This window comes from Sus scrofa, chromosome 1 (genome assembly GCF_054392235.1).
Source record: "Sus scrofa isolate SSC_HxYL_T2T_F1_AM1 chromosome 1, Sscrofa_HxYL_maternal_Yorkshire_Landrace_v2.0, whole genome shotgun sequence".
In the NCBI taxonomy this organism is placed as follows: Eukaryota; Metazoa; Chordata; class Mammalia; order Artiodactyla; family Suidae; genus Sus; species Sus scrofa.
Window position 1 is genome coordinate 2,628,490 of NC_139383.1, and position 8,283 is coordinate 2,636,772.

The 8,283-nt window shown below is 53.8% G+C and overlaps 1 long non-coding RNA gene across 1 annotated transcript; it reads left to right on the forward strand.

The window, feature by feature from the left end:
* Positions 1 to 7,150: 7,150 nt before the first annotated feature.
* On the forward strand, positions 7,151 to 7,915 carry LOC146405875 (uncharacterized). The gene is made up of 2 exons (XR_014843553.1): positions 7,151 to 7,434; positions 7,541 to 7,915. It is a non-coding gene; the product is annotated as an uncharacterized LOC146405875 (long non-coding RNA).
* The last annotated feature ends 368 nt before the right edge of the window (positions 7,916 to 8,283 follow it).

Here is an 8,283-nt window from a genome sequence, read left to right on the forward strand (position 1 = left end):
GCAGTTTCTTAATGTTTATATATAAAAGAGAAGTTCACTGCCCGCATTTCTTTCTAGGAGGTCGTTAAACCCTGTCGGGAAGAGATCAGGGAAGCTTTCAGAATTCTTCTGAGAGGGTCTCTCCGCAGTGCTGCCCCGCCTGAGGCTCTGGCGTTTCCAGGGGTTGGCAGAGGTTCATTGGCCTTAATTACAGTGACAGGGATTCTAAGAATTCTATTGCCAGGCAAATAGTATCAAAATAGGGCTGTTTGGCAGCAGTGCGTGACCTCCTGGTGGGTCACAAACCCCCACGAGGGCTCTATTTCAGATACACGCCCAAGAACATGTGCCGCCTAACAACAGAATTCGTATGTATTTTAGGAAGCCGTGGACTTCCAATTAAGAATCCCTTCTACAGGGAGTTCCTCTTGTGGTGCAGTGAAAATGAATCTGACTAGTATCCGTGAGGACGCAGGTTCGATCCCTGGCCTCGCTCAGTGGGTTAAGGATCCAGCGTTGCTGCAAGCTATGGTGTAGGTTGCACGTGTGGCTTGGATCTGGTGTTTCGTGGCTGTGGTGTAGGCCGGCAGCTGCAGCTCCAATTAGACCCCTAGGCTGGGAACCTCCATATGCTGTGGCTGTGGCCCTAAAAAGATAAAAAAAAAAAAAAAAAAAAAAAAAGACTTCCTTCTACATCCACTTACTTAGACCGTCTTAGAATGTCTTTCTTTTGCTGAAAGTGATTTCAATTCAGCAGGTCATTTCCACCGGAAAGGAGAGGGTGGGTCAGAGCTCGGACTCCAGGTCCCTCTGAGCGGAGCTCATCGCTTCGCAAACATGATCCGTCTTTGAAAGCTCTGGGTTCGTGGAGAAAGTGATCGAAGGTGCCCAGGGCAGGAAGAAGGTGGGAAGTGGGCTCTGGGCGGGCAGTGCCGGTCCTGCCCCGTCCCCCGGCCGTGCAGGGCCCGTGGTCTCCACGTCGTAGTCAGAGATATGCGTCTAAGGGAGGAGCATGTGAAGCCCCAGAGCCGGGGCATGTGTGGCCTAATTCCACATATTCAGGGGACCCCCCGGCACTCAGAGGGTTTATGTTGATCTGCTCTGCTTCCAGAAAAAGCAGATGCCAGAAATGAGAAACTTGCGCTTTGTGGCACAGTTCGGTGGAGGGTGGTGCTCTGGGGAATCCTGTCAGATCAAACTGGCTCTGAAATTGTCATTGTGTCCCTTGGATGTTAGCGTGGGGATCTCAGCCAGCGGTGCTGTGTCATTAAAGCCAGCCCTGAGCCAACAGCCCATGTCAAAGAAGCAGTAAGAGCGCCCGTGATTACAGAGCTGCACCCAAGACTGTCGCCTGTGCGGTGCCCAGACTGGCCCGGTTCAGACCAGCACCGCCTTTGCCCAGATGTTGGCCATTAAGAGCTGGTGGCTCCCTTGGGCCGAGCTGGTAGCCCCATGCCCAGCTTAGAGACTGAGCCCCTCCCTAGCGTGGTCCGGGAGAAGGCTTCTCAGGGAGGTTGAAGGTGGCCTTGGGAGCCTTCGAGGCCGCTGTCCGGGGCCAGCCATCTCTCATTACACCTCTGTGTCGCCATCTCTTCTGTGTACTGGGGATAGGAGGACAAGCGCCCGCAGCATCCCACACAGGCTGCCCACCATTTGCATACGGAGACAGAGCCGTAGAGAGGAAAGCAGCTCCCACCTGCACCTCACCCCCACTGTCTCAGAGCTGCCCTCCTCCCAGGTCTCTGGGTTCAAGTTCATAAGCTGCACGCAGAAGTCTAGCGAGCACCGAGGGAGCGCAGGCGAGTGCCTGGGGGGACCTTCATGGGTACCACTTCCAGGTGGCTTTTGGGAATCTTGAATTTTCCATGGAGCATAGATTTAAAACATTTCTTGGATAAAGATCACGCCAGGAATCAACAAAATAGGACACCAGCAATAGAGAACATGTACCAAGTTCTAAGTTGGTTCTTTTTAAAGATTAGTTAAGACGAGCAGCATCTAGCGTGACCGATCAAGCAAAAAGAAGAAAATCACAAATTGCCAAGATGAGGAATAAGAGGGATTTAACTGCAATCCTACCGACTTTAAAAGGACGATCATTCAAACCAGGGACGGGAGTTGACGTTACAGCCGTCCCATCTGCTGTCAACAGCGCTGTTCAGAGCAGGCACCGGCCAAGCTTTTCTCTGTGTTATTCTGGAAACGTTTCCTTTCCAGGGTCCATATCTTAATTTGCCAAACAGTAAAAACAGCTGATAGCCACAAATCTGGGGCATCGATATTTTTTTATTTATTCTTTTTTCTTTTCTTTTCTTTTTTTAATGGCCGTGCCCACAGCATATGGAAGTTCCCAGGGTGGGAGTTGAATCCGAGCTATAGCTGCCGGTCTACACCACAGCCACAGCAACATGGGATCAGAGCCACATCGGCAACCTACTGCAACACCAGATTCTTAACCCACTGAGCCAGACCAGGGATGGAACCTGCATCCTCGTGGATCCTAGTTGGGTTCTTCACCCGCTGAGCCACAATGGGAACTTCCAATGTTTTTTATTTTGCATCGCGGTTCATGAGGCTGGAAGTGAGGAGAATTCTGACTGTTGTCTTAAGCAAAAGAATAAACAAAAAGCGGCTAACACACAGTCATACATTTTCCACCCACACATTGGAAAAAATAGTGTCCCTTCTGCAGGGGCAGCCTGGGTGGCAGGGCCATGCCATTCACTGTAGGGAGCCTCTGCTGTGCCCCGGGCGCCCCTCTCGTCCTGGGTCGCTTCTCCGCCACAGGCTGCGTGTGGGCTCCGCATGGTCCCTGGTGCTATGGACCAGCTTGCCCACAGCCCCGAGGTGACTTCGTATGGCGTCGGCGAGACTAGTCCATTTCCGAGCGCTTCTGTTCACCATCGGTTGGGATGAAACTCTTCGGCCAGTTTTATAGATGAAGCCGGGGACCCAGGTGTGAGCGGGAACAACCAAACTGCAGCCAGTGCCCAGCGGCTCCAGCTTCCGTGGGTGCCGGGTGCAGGGGGATGTGTGCCCCCCCACACCCTGCCTCCATGTCCCTCCTGAAATGAAGCACCCCCAGAAATCCCAGGAGAACTTCTGACACTCAGGCATAACTAGCAGGGTGCTAGCCCCTCCACTTGGAAGTGCCTGAGTGTCAGAAGAAGTGGAGGAGTCAGCACCCTGCTAGTTATGACACTTGTGGGGGGCTAGGGAAAGTCACCCGAGAATGAGTGTGTCACCCAGGGGTGGGGTTGGGTGGGGTGACACAGCCTCTAGGACGAAAGCATGAAAACAACCCAGGGACCTCTGAAAAGGCGCGCTTAGCAGAAGAAGCCAACTTTCTGGGTAAACAAGAAAGCAGACAAACACAGAGGGAGAACTGGTGACCCCAAAGGGCTGTGTGTCCAGGCGTCACACAGACATGCTGGCAGGGCCTGCGTCCATCCTGGGTCCGCACATTCCCAGTGGCCTCAGGCGGTCACTGTCTGCCCCACGTCCCCTCTGGACCCGGGCAGTGGGAGCTCTGGGCGGGGGCCGGACGGGCACGTGGTGATGCGGTGTTTGCATCCTTAGGAACAGACCCCTGAGTGTGACCTCACTGACCACAGTGCTGCACTGGCAGAGACGACCCAGCCAGAAGGTTCTGGAACAATCGCCACTCAGTGGTGGAGACGGGCCTTCCAACAAAGAGCTCATTCATGACTAAGCACAGCCAGTACCCACCGCTGTGCCGTCCCCGGGGCCTGGGGAGAAACACCACGGGGAGGGGTGGACGGGCCACCTGCGGGCGATCGGCTGATGTCACACACGCTGTAAAGCACAGCTGTCCCCTCGGACGGGCCCCCAGCCCCGCCGTCAAAGCGCGTCAAGGAGCGTGTTCCTCGCTTTCCGTCTCCACGGAAGGCCCGTCTGGGAGGGACGCCTTTCAGGGACGCCTGTCCATGCTCAGGGCCTGGACGCTCCTGGCGGAAGTGATACCTGCTCTTCCACCAACAACGCCCTATTTGACTGAATTTTAGAAAAAATGCCCTCAAAACGCTAAACATGCAGCACAAAGAGAAGGGACCCCCCCCCCGCCAGTAGGAAGGAAAGATGAACCAACGTTTCAGGCTGAAACTGGACTTGATCCCGTGAGCGATGCTTCTGGTGGGTAGGCTTCTAGCTGCACTCGCCTTTGTTCTAGAATCACGGTGGAGCCTCCTTAGGGAAGTAGGTGAAGGGCCGAGTCACAAAGGACTAGAAAGGCTTTGGGGGTGACGCGAAGGGAACGGTGCTTTCTGAGCACAAGTGAGGCATCTCCAGCAGCGCTGAGACGGGAAGGGCTGGGTGGGCCTGATGTCCAGGTGTCCTGCAGCCGCCCCATCACTGAGCCCAGCCCCCATCCTGAGCCCAGCCCCGCATCACCGAACGCACCCCCATCACTGAACGCACCTCCATCACTGAGCCCAGCCCCCACCACTGAGCCCAGCCCCCACCACTGAACCCAGCCCCCATCACTGAACCCACCCCCATCGCTGAACCCAGCCCCCCGTCACTGAACCCAGCCCCCCGTCACTGAACCCAGCCCCCCATCACTGAACCCAGCCCCCCGTCACTGAACCCAGCCCCCCATCGCTGAACCCAGCCCCCCGTCACTGAACCCAGCCCCCCGTCACTGAACCCACCCCCATCACTGAACCCACCCCCATCACTGAACACAGCCCCCCGTCACTGAACACAGCCCCCCGTCACTGAACCCAGCCCCCATCACTGAACCCAGCCCCCATCACTGAGCCCACCCCCATCACCGAGCCCAGCTGCCCGGCTGACGATCAGGCCTGAAGAGTCTTTTTCTGCCAGAAAACGCAGATCAATGTTCACAGGGACTGTGCGTGGCTGGCACAGCAGAGGTGGCCATTTGCTCCGGAACAAGTGGTGGGACCTTTGCTCTGAGGGCAGAGGGGAGGGCAGCACGCATCTGAGGAGGTGGAGGGGCTGGGACACAGGAGCAGGAGAGGTGGGACAGGAATAGGGGTCAGCCGGCGTCCACTGTCACTGGAACAGCCCTGGCGCTGCAGCTTGGATTCAATTCCTCTCGTCTACCGGGCCTGGAGGAGGGACGGGGGTGCGGATGAACAGGGAGGGAGAAGGGCCATCGTGCCAGAGGGGCCCCACAGGCCAGCCTCCCTCCAAAGCCCCCCTTGTCCTCCAGGTCCCAGAAAACTCTCAGAGTTCTGATACCTCTCTGTGCAAAACACAATCCGAGTCCGTTTTTAAGGAAATAAACCCAAATCAATATTGTAACGTCATTGTTCAAACATACATTTGAGTGTAAGACATGTTTGGGGGCCCTGTTCATAGGAACAGATGCCCCCCAGTCTTGCTGGTGTGATGCCCACCTCGCGAGCATCAACGTCAACGCCCTTCTCGGCTTGGATGCACCATGGGCCAGGGTTACGGTTGTGGACGTGTCCCCAGGCGGGCTGGCTGCGTCTCAGAGCCCCGACTGTCCTTTAACTGTGAAGAACCACTAACGTCCATCCTGAGCTACAAAGGATGAGGGCTTGTTCCTTCCGTGGGGGCCACGAGCCCCATGTTTCCAGAACGTGACTGTTGACTGTTGGCTCGTTCAGCAGCTAGAGGCCAGGAACCCCAGTGCTCAGGGCGCGCGTGCCCATGACGTCCTGGCGCTGCCGGGCTCGCCTCCAGGGGTCTTTTGGGAGCCTCGTAGGGTCCCCATCCTTGGACTGTGAGTGGTGCATCCCAGTGGGTTGTGCTGCACCCCAGTGGGTTGTGCTGACATGTGCGTGTGCATTTCCGGGTGGTGCTGGAAGCACCTAGAAGCTGCCCTGCATACCGTCTGCAATCCTGGATTCGTGCTGGAGAGAAATTCCACCTGCCAACTGAGAATCATCTCGCAGGGGGGAGTCAGTGCAGCTTCCTTTATCAGACATTTATTTATTGATTTATTTTGGTTGCACCCACAGCATATGGAAGTTCCTGGGCCAGGGATTGAATCCAAGCTGCAGCTGCAGCAACCTGGATCCTTCACCCACTGCGCCATGGCGGGAACTCCAAGACTCTTAACATCCGTAAAATTCACATGCTCACTGTGACCAAAGTATCAGATTTTTAAAGAAAAATTTAGGAATGCTTGTCCCCAAGATGAACCTGGAATGGGTTCCTCCAGCCTTTTCCACTCGACTTCAGGTTGGCTCTTACCCTTGCCGCTGGGGGAAGCAATACTGTTTGGTTTCGCATTAAAAAAAAACAAAAACAAAAACAAAAAACAAACCTGAAAACAAATGAAATTATAATTTTTTAAAAAAGCTTATTAAAAATATTCATTGGGAGTTTCCATCGTGGCTCAGAAGAAATGAATCTGACTAGTATCCATGAGGATTCAGGTTCAATCCCTGGCCTCGCTCAGTGGGTTAAGGATCCGGTGTTGCCATGAGCTGTGGTGTAGGTTGCAGACAAGGCTCGGATCTGGCATTGCTGTTGGCTGTGGTGTAGGCTGGTGGGTATAGCTCCAATTCTTCCCCTAGCCTGGGAACCTCTATATGCCATGGGTACTGCCTTAAAAGACACACACACACACACACACAATTCACTGGATATTAAAAAAAGACTCTGGTATTCACCCACCCTCTGGTATGAACCAATGGGGCCCAGGCCCCACCCACCCATCAACAAAACCCTTGGCAACCGTGCTGGTGGTTTTCAAGGGCCCAGCCATTGGGAGCAAACCGTCAGGTCAGTGGCTCTTTGAGCAGCTGCCCTGGCTGAGCTTCCCTGGGGGCTGGGGGCCTCCCCACATCCACTCCTGGGGGGGGCGTGGGCGGGGGGCGGGGGGTAGGCAGCCAGCATCACCTTCGGTCCTGGGAGCTGTGACAGAGGGGAAATGCAGTTACATCCCCGCAAACTCCGGGCTTTCTGGGGACGTCCTGGTTCAATGAGATTCTTCCCCCACATTTTGCTTCCCGTTGGGAGAATTCACAAGCCACCACCAGGTCTGGCACTTTCCTTTTTCTTCCTCCTCTGGAAGGATCTGGAAGGCCCCGATGTATTCCTCTGAAGTAGCCTCTTCCAGCTTGTTAGGGACAGACAAGGGGCCACAGGGCACTAAACCCAAAGTGAGGAAATGATGGCCTTTATTCAGAATTCTCTTTGTGTCTTGGTCAGGTAATAATTTCTTAAAATAACAGCAACAACAATAAAGAGTGAGCCTGTGACTCTCAGCTACCGAGGGGCCCTTGGATCCTTCCCGGGTGGGTCTCCAGCCCCGCCAAGACTTTCCCGAGCCTCCGGCCAGGGGCATGCGCTCACCGACTGCAGGATGAACTTGCGTCCTTGGAATCCTGCTCCACGCTTCTAGCCCTCCAGAGCCAAAGAAACCCCAGACAACAGATGCCCATACACAGTGCATAGCAGTAACTCCACAGCTCTGTTTCTGTGCCATAGTTTATGGTATTTAATTTTATATAATATATATTATTTATTAGAGCATTTTTGATACCCCATATTCTGTTTACACACCTCAAAAACTGCTCAGTGATTCTTTTGTTTATTAAAGCACCACTGCTCTAGAGAACGGCATCTACCGTGGCAACACTGACCACCCGTCCTATTGCTGCTTCTGGTCCGTTGGTAGACTACCTATGGATGCTTATCCTGGGCTTCATCACTGCATCTGTCCTGGCCTTCTCCGTGGGAGCCAGCGATGTAGCAGATTCTTTTGGTTCAGCCGTGGGATCAGGTGTCCTGAAGCAAGCCTGCATCCTAGCAGCGTGGGATGGGCAAATGCAGTGGGCAATGAACTTTGGGTGAGTGAAATGGGACAGCCTTCCATGTTCATCTGTCTACCTCTTAACGGAATAAAAAAACTGCCTACCATTTTTAGAGGAAAAAAAAAAAAAAAAGAATGAGCCTGTGGCAGGTGCACACCTGAGCTCATGGATTAATGTCACCATGGAAATACGACATAAACAGGAAAACCTCTTCCAGGGGTTTTATTTTATTTCCACGATTTTATTTGTATGTCAACAAACTCAACTGCAGGACCCTATTCATTTGGCTTTTCTTATCTCAAAAAACTTAGTATCTTATAAATGCTTACAATCAGGTACAAATGCTATGATGTAGAATAAATAGAACTACTGGATTTCCAGGGACACTAAAACACCCCTCAGGGAGTTCCCACTGTGGCTCAACAGTAACAAACCCAACCAGCATCATGAAGATGCAGGTTCGACCCTGGCCTTGCTCAGTGGGTTAAGGATCCGACGTTGCCATGAGCTGTGGTGTGGGTCCCAGATG